This window comes from Alligator sinensis, unplaced genomic scaffold (assembly GCF_000455745.1).
Source record: "Alligator sinensis unplaced genomic scaffold, ASM45574v1 scaffold448_1, whole genome shotgun sequence".
Lineage (NCBI taxonomy): Eukaryota > Metazoa > Chordata > Crocodylia > Alligatoridae > Alligator > Alligator sinensis.
Window position 1 is genome coordinate 1,855,356 of NW_005841870.1, and position 16,778 is coordinate 1,872,133.

Consider the following 16,778-nt stretch of genomic DNA (forward strand, 5'->3'; position numbering starts at 1 on the left):
GACATTCAGGAAAAAACTGAACTCCTGAATGCCCACTTTGCTTCGGTATTTCATTGGACCATGGGGAAAGACAAGGGAGATAAGGTTCATAGGGGACATGCTGGGACTGACAGCCTCCTCCCCACTGTGGATACTGAGTGGGTGCAATACCAACTAGAAAAGCTAGACATTTATAAGTCAGCAGGACTGAATGGACTCCATCTGAGAGTGCTGAAGGAGCTGGTTGAAGTCATTGCAGAATGCCTGGCAGAGCTCTTTCAGAATTCATGGCACACAGGGGAGATCCCTGAGGATTGGAAGAGGGCCAACATTGTGCCCATCTTCAAGAAGGGGAAGAGGGAGGACCCGGGCAACTATAGGCCAATCAGCCTAATCTCTATCCTTGGGGAAATTCCTGGAAAAGCTCATTAAAGAATCTGTGTGTGATATGCTTGCAGAAGGTAAGATTCTGAACAACAGTCAGCATGGCTTTGTCATGGGTAGGTCTTGTCTTACCAACATCATCTCCTTCTATGACCAGGTCTCTCACCACCTGGACATGGGAAACAAGGTAGACATTATATACCTAGACTTCCAAAAGGCTTTTGATTTAGTATTCCACAATATCCTTGTGGGAAAACTGGAAGATTGTGGGCACAGCTGCTTGATGGTTCAGTGGGTGGGAAACTGGCTACAGGGTAGGACCCAGAGTTCTCATGAATGGATCTGTGTCAGCCTGGCATGAATCCAGGCCAGTGGTGTCCCTCCGGGGTCTGTGCTTGGACAGGTGCTTTTCAACATCTTTATCAATGTTTTGGATGAGGGAGTGAAAAGCTCTCTGGCCAAGTTCATGGATGACACCAAATTATGGGGCAGTGTGGCCACACCAGAAGATAGGTTGCAGACCTGGACAGGCTAGAGAGCTGGGCAGACCAGAAACAGATGAAGTTTAACACTTCCAAGTGTAAGGTGCTCCATCTGGGGGCAAATAACCCTCAACATGCATACAGGCTCAGAGGTGACAGCCCAACTTGCACCATGGCCAAAAGGGACCTAGGGGTAATGATTGACTATTGCATGAACATGAGCTGTCAGTGCAATGCGGTGGCCAGCAGGACACATAACACACTGGCATCTTGTGTAAAACTAAGCAAGTGATACTCCTGCTGTACTCCGCTCTGGTGAGACTGCAGTTGGAGTATTGCATCCAGTTCTGGGCAGCGCACTTCAATAAGGATGTGGAAAAACTTGAGAGGGTCCAGAAAAGAGCCACCTGTATAATCAGGGACTTGCAAGGCAAGTCATACAAGGAAATTCTGAGGAACCTGGGCTTCTTTAGCTTAAAGAAGAGATGGTTGAGAGGGGACTTGATAGCAATTTACCACTATAACAGAGGAGTGCATCAGGAGCTTGGTGAACAGCTGTTCACTAGGGCACCACTGGGGAAGACCAGGACCAATGGATATAAAATCCTGGAAGGCTGCTTCAGGTTTAATACCAGGAAAAACTCCTTCACAGTCAGGGTGTGAAGACTGTGGAATAAACTCCCTCCAGAGGTGGTGCATTTATCTACTCTGGAGGTTCTCAAGAAGCGTCTGGGCAGTCACCATGCTGGGGTCACTTGACCCCAGTTGTCTTCCTGCCTAGAGTGGATGGGGCTGGACCCAATGATCTGTGACATCCCTTCCAGCCCCTATGAATCTATGGGCTGTGTGTCATGCTGAGCCAGGTCCTGCGTCCGGTGGCAGCACTGCCAGACCTGCGATACATGCAGGGAGGAGGCACGTGGTGGAACCTGGCCTGGCATGGCTCGCTAGTGTGACTTTACAGCTGACCAGGAGGTGTGGCACCAGGACGTGCAGCTCCTGTGCAGAGGTATGCTAGCTGCGTGGCCCAGGCCAGATTGGGTTGGGCCAGCGGGGCGCATTTTCCATGAGGTTTAGACAGCGGTGCGCTATGGCCGCAGCCATGCACTGTCACCTGAGCCTCATGGAAAACGCACCCCGATGGCCCGACCTGACCCAACCTGACCCGGCCCTGTGCCTCTGCACAGGAGTTGCACATCCTGCAGCCATGCCTCCCAGTCTGCTGCAAAGACGTGCTAGCGGGCTGTGCCAGGTCGGGTCCCGCCACGTGCTTTGTGGAGGGGCTCAAGCGGGGACTGCAGCATGCTTGCACTCCCCACCTAGCACCCGCTTTTTTTGCCTGAGTTTTATTTTGATACCTGGATGTCCAGGTATCCAATTTTGAGCCTGTGTGCCTTTGAGATGCTGCAAGAGGCACGTGCGCGCTCATCTGGATGTGCCCCTAGTGACTTAGAAGAGAACTGCAGCTTGACATTTCTTTCCCATGTGCCTCTGGGTTTGACAGATTATTGTCTATTGAGGGGTGTGACAATAACTAGATTGCTGGTTTCCATGTTGGAAGAAAGTGCTGAATTGTCTAAAGGAACAGAAAAGCATCATTTGCAAATGCCATTGCACAGACAAACTAGAAACCAAGTGTGGGCGTGTGCCTATCTAGGTGTGAGAATGCAGAGGAGGATGTGTGTAAGAGGAAGTGGAATTCACTTTTTAGATGTGCACAGTTTCAAGTGCTTGTTTTCATTTCTAACCAAGCCCTGACAATGGTTATGTTCCCCTCAAAAGATCAGTCCATGGCAGCTTGTTTTTTAGACTGTTAGCACCACCATTTTTCAAAGCATTATACCAGGCACACAGTCAACAGAAATGCAAAGCTTCCTGTTCTGTGTTTCTGCTATAACCCATGCTAATGAAGACTTTATTAATACTGTAGGAGCAGGGCAGCATTAAAAGAAGCTTAGACTCCAGGGCTAGGGACAGACATTACACATAAACTGCTTTAAGTGATCAGAAACTGGTTTAAACCTATAACAGAACAGATGTTCAGTGCCCATAAACCAGTTTGAAAATGGCTGAAACCAGTTTGAGAGAAACCTGGTTGAATGTAGTACCCGACTTAACTGATTTGGCTCAAACCAGTTTATACAATGTCTGTCCTAAACCCCTTGCTGGTTTAAGATAAATCAGAGTCCCCCAGCACCCCAGCATGTTCTCTGGCTGGGTGGGGCTCTCTGCTCCACAGAAGGACTGGCCCCTCCCCTCTGCTGTCTCACTGGAGCTCAGCAGTCTCTTCAGGCATCTGCCTGGCTTCTGCTCCCCCCCACTCTGTGCTAAGCAGGCGTTCTCCCATCCCTCACAGACACCTCAGTATTAGCTAGCAGACCACATGCTGGATATGGTCCATCCTGTGGGAGACAATAGAGGCAGGCAGGCTTTTTGGAGCTATTAACAGGTAGCTTAATGTCCTTCCTTGGAAAAGCTGTTTAAGAGCTGTTTGCTCCCCGCTTCCCCCTTGCCACCCCCTACTAAGCAGGAATCCCCCCTCCCCTCTGCCTTGAGAAGGCATCTGTGTATTAGCTAGTAGACTACATGCTGGGTCTGTGCTGAATCAACAGGCAGAATCAGCAGGTAGCTGGTAATGTCCCTCTGTTTTCTTAACGGGGTGATAAACACTGAGATAGGGGTGACAGTTATCTGCCCCACCACCCCTAGCTTGCTTGCCTGTTAGTTTGCTGTAGACAGTATACAGAAGCAGGGAGGGAGACTGAAAAGCTCCGTATCATCAACAGATACATGCACTGCACACACCCCCTTTGCCTCAGTGCTAGCTGGGGCCTGGCAACACTGCCACCCTTTGAGCAGTGAGCTGGGAAAAACCTGGGACTGCAGGCAGGGGAGCCATGGTCTCCAGGCACCGCCCTGGCAGTGGGGGAGGTGGGGCATGCCGGCCGGAGAGACTGGGGTACCTCCCACATTTTATGTATGGCCTACTCACCTGCCTGGTGGGTTGTGGGTTTCTTTTGCCATTTTGGCCAGAAATTCTGGCCACCGTCCCTCCTCCCATGGCTGGTATGCCACGCTGCCAATTCTCTGGCAGAAGTGCCATGGGGTGGGAGGCAGGGCCCTACACAGGTGATTTGCCTCGGGACCCACACCCTGCTCATCCTGGAGGGTGGGGGTGCAAATGCAGGCATTGGCCCTTGGGTGCCAGAGACCCATGGGACACCGCTGCGTCACAGAAGGAAAAAATGGCAGCATGAAGGTAAGTGTTCTTGGAAGACCAGGTATTACTGAGAAAATACTTCAGCTATCATCTCTTCTTGAGTTCAGCCTTCTGTATCTTAACTCTTCTTTCCATTAGTGTTTACTTCACCCAGTTAGTGAAGTTTGAAATTTGCATAACTGCAAATTTCTGCCTAATGTAGAACTGGTAGTCAGATTCTGATGTGTTTTTCACTTGGTGATCAGCACCTTCTTCATCCAGCAGTTCCACAGAATTAAGTGGGACTGTGTCGGGAACAAGCTATTACTCAACATTAACTGCTACAGGCCAGGCAACTCATTTTGAATGATATCTTTCCCCAGGAGTGCCCCTTTTAAGTCAATGAAATTACTCTTGGAGAGCTTGATTGGTGCTCAGTCTATACACCCCTGGAACAGAGTGAAATGGAGCCAGAACTCTCTTCATTTTCCTGCACGAGCTACTTTTATTTTAGGTTCAGCCACAAAGAAGTAAGACGTGTTAGTCACTTGCTGACTGTAGTTCCATACCAAGTTGACAGGAGAGGCAGGAAATAAGCAGTCTTGGCTCCAACCCATGTTTGTTGGCTAGGACTGCTGAGCTAGCCCAGGGTGAGTAATAATATATTACTAATAAAGTCTAGTAAGAGGTTATTGCTCAGTGGGAACAAGGAAGAATCAGGGTAGGAACTGGACAGATGTATTTCTGCATCAAGATGCAGTGTTCCTTGTTCAGGGATGTGCCTGCAATCATGAACACTGAGAAAGATATTACTCAACCTCTGTAAAGCGTCTGGCTCCCAAAGATTTAAGCCACCATTTCCGTTAGTATCCTTGCTATCATTGTCCTCTTTTCAGTATATAGTCATTCCAATATAAAGGCCTGAACTTCACAGTTAGGGCCACAGTCTCAGCTGGTATGACAAGATATAGTTCACTTGATTTCAGTGGAGGTACTCTGTTTTGCACCAGATGAGAACCTTGCCCCATTGGTCTTCAGTAGAAGACCATCACTCTATCTTCAGTTAACGCTAGCAAACTTAGAGCTCCCAGACACTGCAGTTCTGTTTTCTGTCTTGTTCTTCCCCATTAAAAAAAATCATAATTCTTTTGTCTCGCTTGTCCCAGGCCTGATCTCATCAGCAATTCTCTTGGGGCAATGAAAGAGTTAGCAGGAAAGATACTTCAATTTCCTGAAAGGTCAAATAGGCAAGGACCCCCTCCTCCTCTAATGGATTGCAAGAGGCTGGAGGAACAGTGGATTTTAACCTTTTTTTTTAACTTTGAAGCTCAGGGGATTTAAAATTATTTTTATATTCCTTCAAGGAACAAAAAGCAGCTTTTCAAAAAGAAATGAGGAGGTTCTGGGAACATAAAACACATTGAAGATATCTATTGGATTGACTGTCTTTGCATATCCAAGCAAGCTCTAGGACAGTTCACAGCTGCAGTGGTTGTGTGCAATGAGATGAGAGAGACTTTCAAGACAAGGGGGAGTAGAAGCAAAGGAAACCAGCCATCATAGATCACTGAGCTCTAGCCTGTTATTTAAAAGTCTCCTTATCCCAGGTTGATGCTTTCCATGACTGGTTTGTCCCAGAGCTCAAGGCAAACTTCATGCTGCTATCACTTGCTGACAGAAAACAGGGATATTTAGTTAGCAGCAATGACAAATGGAAAATATAGAGTGGGTTTGCTGATAATTCTTTATTTTCTGATCCTACCCTCCTCCTTGCATGGCTACATTACTCTGTCAGTATGTGGAAGCCCATCTCACTTCTTGTGCATCAGATGAGTATGCCCAGGGGAGGCAGAAAACATGTCCACTAAGCTTTCCTGAAAAGCCTGCTCTGTTTGATCATTAATCAGTGCATGAATGTACTATGAGACGTACTCTTCTACAGCTAGAAAAGAAACATACAGGGATGGTGTGGAGCTTCATACTCTTGCATTAACCCATAAATTCTGACATTGCTTTAATAGCTGAGAGGGACCAAAGGGAAAAAAAAATATTAATTGGCAGAGAAAAAATTAGGGAGTAGGAGCAGGGGTGTCTTTGTTTTCAATTTAGGTAGTTAAATTGAGGAAATACCAGACCCAGTTCACTGAAATGTTCTCAATGCAGGGAGCGATGGAGAAGAAAATATTTGTGAAAATGCAGTTTAACTGTTACAAAAGTACAGAAATCTGGCTGAAAAAGCCACAGTTAGTTACCTGTGAATATTTTTTCAGTATGAACAATATATTATATTACTTACTGGCCACCCAACAGTGTTCTCCAAGCTATTTTAAATAAGTCATGGTTCCTACATTATGGGTTTTTTTTTTAAATAGATACATGTTAGGTCTCATTTTGTTTTCAGTTAAAGTGTACAGCATAAGTAATTGTAATTAGGCTGCTGAATCCAGAATTTGGCCCTTATATGTATTCTCTCTCTCTCTGTCTCACACATATACAGTATGTATGTGAGAATAATATCCATATGATAAATGGCACTTACAATGCACCTTTGACCGCCTCAGCTGTACTCTGTCTGCTAATCCATTTCTAATGGGACCACTTCTAGCAATTGAAAACTCTGATCATCTTCAAAAAGGCACCATTTCTTTTTTGTAAATCAGCCTGTCAGAATTTTTTTTTCTTTCTTTCTTCCTTCAGCCTCAGTTGTCAGATGGACAAAATTAAATCCTGGACCAGTGACAGGTTTAAGGCCTGAAACCTTTTCAACTTTTTTTTTTAATACATCATCCAAAATTTCTGCCAATCAAACTCTTATGCCACACTGTCGTGTATTCCAGATATGCTACAGAATTTCCAGAAAAAAATAATTTATGGAGTTTTGGAGAGGTTTTTAACACATTTGGGACTATTTCCTTTCCTGTTTGTAAAACTAGGTGTTCCAGTTGAGGAATGATTGTATGTTCTACCAGAGCCTTGTGGCTTTCATGGAAATATAAGAAATGTTGTCCACACACTTAGAGAAAACCAGTTTGGGAAAAAAAGTTCAGTTTCAGTTATTCAACTAAAGATGTCAGGACAGGTCAGAGATCAGATTTGTGGTTATCCAGCATGGCCCAAAATTATCGTCAGGAAGAAAGCAGGTCAGAGTTGCACCTAAATTATTATGGCTACCACAGTCTTCTTTGACACCAGTTTCTGGAAGCACTCTTTATCCAAACAGTCATTTTGGGAACTGGCCTCATAACTCTGACTAATGTTTATTAGTTGTTAATATGATGTCACTAGAGCACTCAAATGATGTCCTGGTGTGCCATCTACTTCCAAATTAATCCTTCGTTTGTTTGGTAAATACCTTGCTCATAGTTCTGAGGGTTAATTAATTCAGAACTATCTGTGACTAATGATGGCAATACTGCTAACCCTAGACATTCATAAATCATGACTCAGGTCCCTAATATTATGACACACGTAAAATTTCTACAATTTTTAAAATGGATAGAGTTGGGGTTATTTTTGTTGCTTCTGTTATTGATCCTTTTAAGGTGCACTTGGTTAACCAGTGCATTGACAGTTCACATTTTCAAGCTTTTTTCCTACAAGCAAGGGGGCTAGAAATTTACCAAAATTGAATGTGGTACCTAATCACATGACTCTAGGATTTTTGGCTTTAAGAAGAATATATTGTAAGGTTTGTGATAAAAGTGTCAAAGTTGGCAGCTTTGTAATCCCAGTTGGGAGAAAGCAAGAACGTTAAACACAGGAAGGGGAATAGAAAAATGTAATAAACCATGCTTTTAACTAAATTTGATACATTTTTTACTTTTTCTTTATAGAGATTGTAGTATTGGTGTAATTCTCTTCAGTAAATTCTATTAAGGAGGTAATATTTTAACCATAATCTCTGTGGTTTCCATCTCCAACAGGCTCCAAGATTAAACAGTTCCATTTTCTCCACATATCTGCTGCTAAAGGAAAAAGAAATGGGAAAAAAAGAACTTAGGAAATTTGGATCCTTGTAAGTCTGGCTTGAAAAATCTTTCCTTGGGTGAGGAAGACTGGCTATCATTCTATATGACATTTTGGTTTAGAATAATTGGAGTTAAATGCCAATATCAGTTGGATGCTGTTACTAGAAATATCGGTTATTCTACTGTAGAAGCGCTTTGATTAATGATTTGGCAGTATAGTTTTGTAGTGAAGATATAAAGCAAAATCTCCAATTTTACCTTGGAAAGGCTTGTTGTTGTTGTTGTTTTTAAATAGCTAGAAACCATAGCGCACAAAAGATCAGTACCTCTCCAACCAGTTCTGTGAAGTTGTCTAAGGGCAATTCAACTCACTGATTTTCCAAAATATTTGTAGAGCAGACAGCCAAATTCTTTCCCCATTTATACACTAACTGATAGCCAAGGGGTCAATTCTACACTGAGCTTTACCTCCTGGATCAGTGCTGGAATCACTAGGACTCTATGCAGATACAAGTGTGCGCCTGCTTGGGCTTACTACCAGATGAGGTCCAGGTTTGTTCCAGAATTTCCAGCCAGTCCTAAGGGGTTTTTTTGTGTTTCTCATGGGGTACATCTACACATGCAATTAATGTGACTGGATATACTCCGGCTCAATTTAAGCTGGAATAAACTAATCCTGATGTCTCCATCTATGCATACATTTAAAGCGCAGTAATTTACTATGCCACCAGGTACTACTTGTAGCTAGGGAACTATCTGTCAGCACAGTAAATTAGTCTACTGCACCCTACTTGCCACACATGTGTAGATGGTGATGCTTTACTGTACAGAAAATTAATCTGCTGTGCAGTAAATCATCTCATGTAGATGCACACATGGTGGGCTGCAATGCTATTAGGAGCCAGATTCTCAACTGGTCTTAACAGGGGGTTGAATTTCTGAGTGAGGATAATGGTGGCGACAAAAAAAATCTTATAGCACATTTTTTTAAGACCGCACAGAAAGAATTTTAGATACCTAAATCTTCAGTTACATGTACAAATCGTGCCATTTAACACAGAGCAAATTACACCTGTGGCTATTAATGAGTAGGACTTTGGTGAAAGACTGGAGCAGGGGAGAACCAGGAGACACAATGAGTCTTCACTGAATGTTTTGTAGCTATCTATATATTTTGTTCATGCAGGTGACTGTTTGTACTTGTTTTAAGGAGGTTGTAAATCTCAACCTCATTAATGCAAGTTAATGCAGAGTCAAGGATAGAAACAGTTTGTTAGCATGTGTTAAATGCTCTGAAATCTCCAGATGGCAGGCATCATATGGAAGCATAATAAATATTTTCAACAGGCCATATCACACCATTAGTTTGCTGAAGAACCACTGAAGACAGAGGGAACTTTTGCACATAAACATAATAACAGGCAGGGCTGGTATAAAACAGCAGCAGCACAACTTCAAAAAAATGTGTGACTCTTGAGCCACAGGGCATGGTAAGCATTAAAGGCCAGATCCTAATCTTCCCACTCTGTGGGCACAGAGCCTGGCCAGTGCTCTTCAGTCTGGCTGAACTCCATGCCCATGAAACAATAATCAGATCCAGAGATGGTAGGCCTGCCCAGGAGGTGATGGCAGTGTTTAAGACTATATAAAATATATGGTCGGGAAGTCATTGAAGAGTAGTCCTTGGGCTATCCCCTCATTGGTCTTAGCACAGAGTGGAAGGTCCTTCCCAGATGAGTGATAGCCACACAGAACTTCCTAGACCTTAAATGCCGGAGGCTTCAAGAGAAAAACACCCTTGTCATACACAAATCACTCTCCCTTTCAGCAACCATTCTCTGCCACTGCATGATGTAGGCCTACTTGTTGCTTAAGGGCCTGTGGGCCAATGCCCACTAAGAAACACCATAAGCCTCCCTTAGAAGGGAGGCCACTGGGTAAGTAACAACTGATTCCTTGGGACAAATCAAAATATGTATAACAGGGATGAGAGTGAGGTCATAGGTTTAAAATAAATGCACCAAGGGGGCAGAGCACACTGGACAGTGCATGCTGGTCCCCAAATGAGTCCAAGGAATCAGTGGACACTGCCCAGTGAAACTCTCTCTGGATACAGGATCTGGGCAAGGCAGACCTATGGTCTGCCCCAGTAAATGGCAGTTGTTGAATTCTTAGACAATGAAGGGAACAATCAGACAGAGTTGAGCATGCCCAGGAGAAGCACTAAGAGTACACAATGATTCAGGTTGTCTCTCCTGGTTCTCCTCTGCTCCAGTCTTTCACCAAAGTCCTTCTTATTCCAGCCAACATGCACAGATAGCAGCTCCATACAAGGGGTAGCCAGTGAAAAATGAGTCACAGACTGGTCCTGGATGGAGAAGTCTGAGAACAAATGGCAGGGGAAACACAGGCACTGAAGCAAAGTGATTTTCTCAATGTCACATCACAAGTTATTGAAGAGTCAAGGGTAGAAACAAAGTTTCTTAACTCCCAATCCGGTGTCCTGTTCATAAGCCCCAAGGCTTTCATATTTCAGTGTACTCGGTGTACCCACAACAGCAATTAACATGAACTGCTGCATAAATCAGTAGGTCTATACAAGGAGTTAGACCTGGCTGAAACAAGTAAGATCCCTCTCCACCCCATCTCATACCATCTCTCCACAGATTCAGTAGCCTGGACCTCTCAGGCCCTGTTCTTGCATGGCCAGAGATTCCCTGACTTACCTTGTTTGATGGGCATTTTTCTCCTCCAGCATTTGTTCCGTCAGCTCTTATCCACTCTTTCTTCCATAAGTGCTCCGTTGTCTAAGAAATAAATACGCTAAACTGAAATGCAATAAATGAATTAAATCAATTATCCAATTAATTGTAACTACTCATATATCTCATCTGTTATTTCACAAGCACTTTTGTAAAATTTAAACCGTATTACTTTTAAAAGAAAGGCAAAACAAAACACAAAAAGATCCCTCTTCCAGAGCAAATATTCGGCATGTTATGAACAAATAAAACATCTGTTTAAAGTAAACTGTGGGTTGGGAAGGAGAGCTTGAGACACCGAAAACAATAACAAGAGCAAGAAAGAATAATGACAAGGAGAAATCCCAAAGAACTCCACTCCCACTTCAGGCCAAAGGCAGCTAGCTCCCTTATTGCAGAACAGGGCTCTTTAATTAAAGCTGCAAGCAAGTTAACTGATCTCCTGAAAGATTTTTTTCTTTTTCTAAATCAACCTCAAATTTCTTCATCGTGTTTGCAATCAGCGGTGGTTGATCTGGGGTGGCAGGGGTAGGGGGGCATGAAATCTATAACTAAACATTTCTCATGGCAACAAAAGAACGGCAATTAAGAGATAAATGAATGCTCTGGCAACACTTCCTGTTTTGAAGGATGCAGCAGCGGGTAATGAGCGGCGGTGTCTGGAGTGAAGCTGAAGTGTCTCTTGTGGAGCAGAACTTGTTGCTAAGACCAAGCTGCAACAAATTGGCGCTCCGTGTCTCCTGCTTCTGCAGGAAATGTATTTAAAAAATCTTTCTCAACCCTTGTGTCCCTTTTCCCCAGGGTTGTTGTCAGTTGTTTGATCTTTCTCTCCCCCCCATTCACAACCTTTTCCCATTCCCCCTCCCTTTGGGTCTGAAATCTATTTTCAGTGCTCTGTAGTTAAAAGGCTTTGAAAGTTTTGTTTTCAGCAAAATATTTCCTTGAGAGCTCCCGCCCTCTTCCCTGCCCCGCTGCCTGAGTTTCCAGGTTACATTTCATCTGAAGTGAATCAGGCCTCTCCATTAAAAGATGCAACCCTTACCCAGACCCAGATTATGTACTTTGCAACTGGGTGCATGAAGAGGGACATGCAGACCTGCTTCACTTCTTCACCTGAGGTGGGGGAACTCCAGGAGCAACCGTTTCTTGAGAGGAAAACTGCATTTCCATGGCTGCTTGTCACTCAGGAAGAATGCACAGGTTGAATGCCTGCATGCAAGGTCAGGCAACAAGGCAGGGCGCAGAGGACACAGCCTTGCCTCCTACAGGTGGACTTTTCTTTGCAGATGCACAAAAGAAGGAGACTTTGTCTCCCTCTGTGCAGAGATAGGGGTAGTCACCAGGGATCCTGGTTTTCTCTGATAAAAAAAAAACCCCAATTTTTGGATTTAAAAAAGTAACCCAAAATCCACCTTTTTCCACGATTAAAATGAAATGCCACTATTATATTATATTATATTATATTATATTATATTATATTATATTATATATTTATATAGCTATATATCAGTGGCATTTCATTTTAATCATGGAAAAAAGGTGGATTTTGGGTTACTTTTTAAATCCAAAAATGGGGGATTTTTTTATCAGAATAAACCAGGATCCCTGGCAGTCACTGAGGGCCTGTCTATACCATCTCTGTGCTGAGCTGAAGAGACCCACTCACTTCCTAACCGCAGGGAGCCTGTTAGAGTGGCAATGGACCTGTCTTAGAGTGGACATGAACTCACACCGCTATCAGATGCTCTATCACAGCCATGATTATTGGCACCTGCTCAGGGCTGCTTTCATGTGGCTCCACAGCCTCATTTCCAGGATTTGGCATTCACAGCCCCAGAGCAAGTGGGAGGGCTGTGTCTCATGGCAGCAGGCCCAGGTTTGGCATGAAGGTAGCATAAACATGCCTGAGTGTACATGGGAAAAGGGTTCTTATGCCTTCCTCTTGACGCAGCTCTGCTGCGTGAGGACTAGAGCTAATCTGGCCCATACACAGCAAAAGGTAGATTTAAAAATAGCTATGTAAGTAGTTGGGAGGAGTTTGAAAGGGAGCTGCAGGTTGGTTTCAGAGTGGAGCAGTAGAAGTCAGTGATGCCTGAGACAGTGGGAAGCAGTTAAGTCCTGATCCTCCCATAATGTCCCCAGTAGCTGATAAAAAGGTGGGGGGAAGGGCAGACAGGTTTTTGGAAAATGCTGGTGTTGTTGAGGATAGTGAGAGGAGGGAAGTCAAATAACACTGGCAGGGGCAGCCGGGTGGAAGCAACAGAAATGAAGATGAGTGAGGGTTGGTCTCATCCTTGGAATAAAATAAATGTTGTCCAATGCACATTCCTATTTTTTTTCTTGGATTGATCCCCTTTCCATCTGCTGCTTGCTCCCTGTAGCCAGCCTGTGTGAGTAGACAGGGCACTGGAGTTGGACTCCAGGAGAAAAGTATTTTAAGAACAGTCCTCACCTCACCTGCTTCATCTCTTTGTTCCCACCCCGGCTGGGTTGGTGCCTTGGGTTGCCAAAACCAAGGTGGCTGTGCCAGAACTCCTTATCCAAAACAGGCTCAACAGAGGTGGTTAGAAATCCCCTTTCCTCTGAAAGGAAACGCCCAACTATATTTTGGTTTTAATTTTGATAAATAGATTTAGAAACGACAGAGCCTGGAAATATTTTGGTTGTGCCTTCTCCCTTTGGAATTAGCTGTGGCAGCACTAATAGTGGTATGTAACAGTAAAAAGAGCCGGCCTCTCCGTGCTGTTCCCCACCCCCATTACTCAGGAACACAAAACAATTTCCTTGGAATCTGTGCCCATTTCCTCTTTGAAAGAACTGTGAACAAGGGTTTCCTTGCTGCCATAGTGTCCCACCCATATCCTCCTGAGCCCACCCTTCCAACTTTAAACAGTGTGTTAACTCTTCAGGGACAGACCAGATCAGAAATTTTCCCCGTGTTCAGCGGGGAAGGTTTGGTCAGGTTTGCTTTGTCATTGCCAGAGCAGAAGGGGAACTATAACCTTAATGAAAAACAAAACAATACAAAACACAACCTTAGATGGGCAAGGGGACAGAGCTTGTTTTGATTTCCTTTTGCTTTGTGCTCCAGGATTTGCTGCACTTACAGGGTCCTGTGTGTTGGCTGGGCATGTGGAGATATAAATTACACCACTCAGCAAGAAAGCCCCTGACGCTTTACCAAATTTGATTTCCATTGAATAGAGCCAGAGCTTGGATTAACAGCTACTTTGCAAATAATCAGGGATCAAGGCCTCTCTGTTGTGTGTGTTACATACGTAAAAGTAAGCAACATACTTGTATATGGGGTCTGGCAATTCATATACTGCACATTAAAGTTTTCTGTAGTTGCAGTTGGTTTTTTTTTACATAAGGCTACTATAATAACTCAAAAGCTACATATTATGGGCCAAGTCCTGCTCTGTCAGGACAGTGCAGATGAAAGCTGACCTCCCTGCTACTTGAGGATTCTCCTTAAGGAACTGTAGATGACACATGGCTGCTGTAGAGGTGGGGGCATTGCCATTCCCTTATTGCTAGGTGCATTTTAGATCAGAACTGAGGCTGACCTCATTTGTGCCTCAGGATCAGCCTCGTGTTTGGCAGCCCTAGTAAGTCATAAAAGCTGCCCTCAGACTTGGCACATGCCCTCTCTGTGCCTACACTGCACTCTTGGTAGAAGTGCCAGAACTGAACAACTGGCCCTTTTGTATCAAACCATTTTGTATCAAAGGCATTTTTCACAGCTTGGTGCTGGGAAAGAGCATGAAACCAGAGGTCTGGAAATTTCTCTTATTTAGGTGTCTCCTAATCAATTGTGTTCAATAAGGTCCTCTTTCCTGGGTAGCATTGTGTAATTCTGTTGTGCACCTCCCATCCTCCTAACTTCCAGGAGAAATTCCAAGGCATAGGGCTGGGGTGAAGCAGTAAACCCCTCTTCCCGTTTTTTAGGGTCAGAAGTTGTTTAGTTACTGCAAAATAGTAATTTTTGAAGTGCCTGGATGTGCTCTTTCACACAAGATCAGAAATTCCCCTATGTCCTTCTGGACTCTGGTGGATCCCTCAGGCATTCAGCTGAGTCCATGTGACATGACTGGGTGCAGGAGTATCTGTTCCTCATGGTGCACAGTTTAGATATGTATAAAAACAAGTTCCAAACAAATCTCTGAACACTGAATTTATTGAGCTTTGGGTTATTTGATAATTTGACTGGGACCCATACATTTTGCAAGCAATTGCTTTTTGAAGCATGAACCAGACCAAAACGACATCCCGGAAATTTGGGGTTTCCAAAATTCAGAGCAGGATCAGCACTCTGCACCTCCCATCTCCATTTAATATGATTACTTGTGCATATCAAGTCACTTCATTTTTGTTTTTTCCCATATCCTTCAACTACTGAAAGCTCTCTGGCGCAGAGTCTGTTTCCTCATTGAGTGTTTGCAGAATGGGGCTCTAGTAGATGTGCCCTTTAGGTCCTTTTGCATCTCAGGGCCTTGTTGCATGTAACACTTAGTACATGTTTTATTTAGCTCGCAATGGCTGCTCACAGGCATGGGAAAAAAACACACTTTACTGGAAGAAAGCACATTAATTTGACCTGGCTCTGCAGCATTGGTATAGATTGTGTGCTTCAGTAGGGGCTTTTTGGCATTTTTTTCTAATAGCTGATTGAATCAGCTATTAGATAAAAGCACCAAAAACGCTCCACTAAAGTATCTGATATATACAGATGTTGGACGAGTCAGGTCCAACTAAAGTGATGCCTCTTCTGGGCATACACTGGGCTTGGCGCAGGGGTGCATGGAGTTTAAAGTAAGGCGCTAGTTTTTTTGAGGTGGAGGGGGGCTTGACATCTGTAAGCAGCCAGTAAGCATTACTATGAGTTAGAAAGTTTTCTGAGCAGTTGCAAGGTAATGTCTACTACAGTCAATATAAAACATGTCGTATGTGCTGGACCCTGTGAAAACTCTGGTGTGCTGCAGTGTGTTGTGGGAGCTGGGAGCGACAAACAGCTGTTTGTTGCTCTCAGCACCCCCCTAACCACACTGGAGTTCCCTGATCGTATAGCAGCCAGTAAGCATTACTATGAGTTAGAAAGTTTTCTGAGCAGTTGCAAGGTAATGTCTACTACAGTCAATATAAAACATGTCGTATGTGCTGGACCCTGTGAAAACTCTGGTGTGCTGCAGTGTGTTGTGGGAGCTGGGAGCGACAAACAGCTGTTTGTTGCTCTCAGCACCCCCCTAACCACACTGGAGTTCCCTGATCGTATTACCTCTGTGGAGCAGTCAGAAGTTAGCTCAACATGTGTTAGGTAATAGGATCTGGAGATACTTCTTGCCAGAAAAGTCCTAATTTTGCTATGCTACAACAGCAGTTAGCATGTTTTACTGTTTGAATGCCCATCTGCTAGTGTTTTAGGTGCAGTTAATATGCCTTAAGTGTAATATGCAACAAGACTCTCAGTAATATGTGCACATGCTGGAATGCGCGCATGTGTTCACATACATGTATAGTCTATTGAGCAGGAGGTTTTGTTATTCTTACTGGTGGTCCATCATGGATGTTGTTGCTCTTATGTTCTTCCCCCTCACATTACAATGGGTGATTTTGAGCTACTGCTTACTTCCTGGAAGGATGTCTCATGCAGCATTCTCCATTCTCTATGTCATCATGAATGAGAGCCACTGAACGAGACAGTGAGGAAACTTGGGTTGTAGCATCATCTGTTTGTGAATGACACCCAGCATTGTGCCTCACTTTTTTATTTGAACAGGATCTCACAGTGTCTTAGCTTTCTTTGTTTTTAGTTAAGATGGGGCTTGGGAATGGATGGAGTGAATAGAACACAATGTAGACAAGGAGAGTACATTGCAATTGGGAATGAGTGATGATTGTGAATGGTTAGTCAGCTGTTGCTGCAACCTTTAGAGAGGGAGTTCTCCCACCCTATCGATGCAGAGTAAAAAAAGAAAGGGAGGTAGAAAAAAAAGTTATTTTC

At 44.0% G+C, this 16,778-nt stretch overlaps 1 long non-coding RNA gene across 2 annotated transcripts; it reads right to left on the bottom strand.

Annotated features, from left to right (window-relative positions):
• Nucleotides 1-7,894: 7,894 nt before the first annotated feature.
• Nucleotides 7,895-12,089, bottom strand: LOC102388741. 2 transcript variants are annotated; one of them, XR_003092255.1, is made up of 3 exons: nucleotides 11,888-12,089; nucleotides 10,739-10,840; nucleotides 7,895-8,009 (listed from the first exon to the last, which is right to left on the bottom strand). It is a non-coding gene; the product is annotated as an uncharacterized LOC102388741 (long non-coding RNA). The 2 variants fall into 2 exon arrangements; XR_001359130.1 differs by lacking the exon at nucleotides 11,888-12,089 and adding an exon at nucleotides 11,248-11,481.
• Between the last annotated feature and the right edge of the window lie 4,689 nt (nucleotides 12,090-16,778).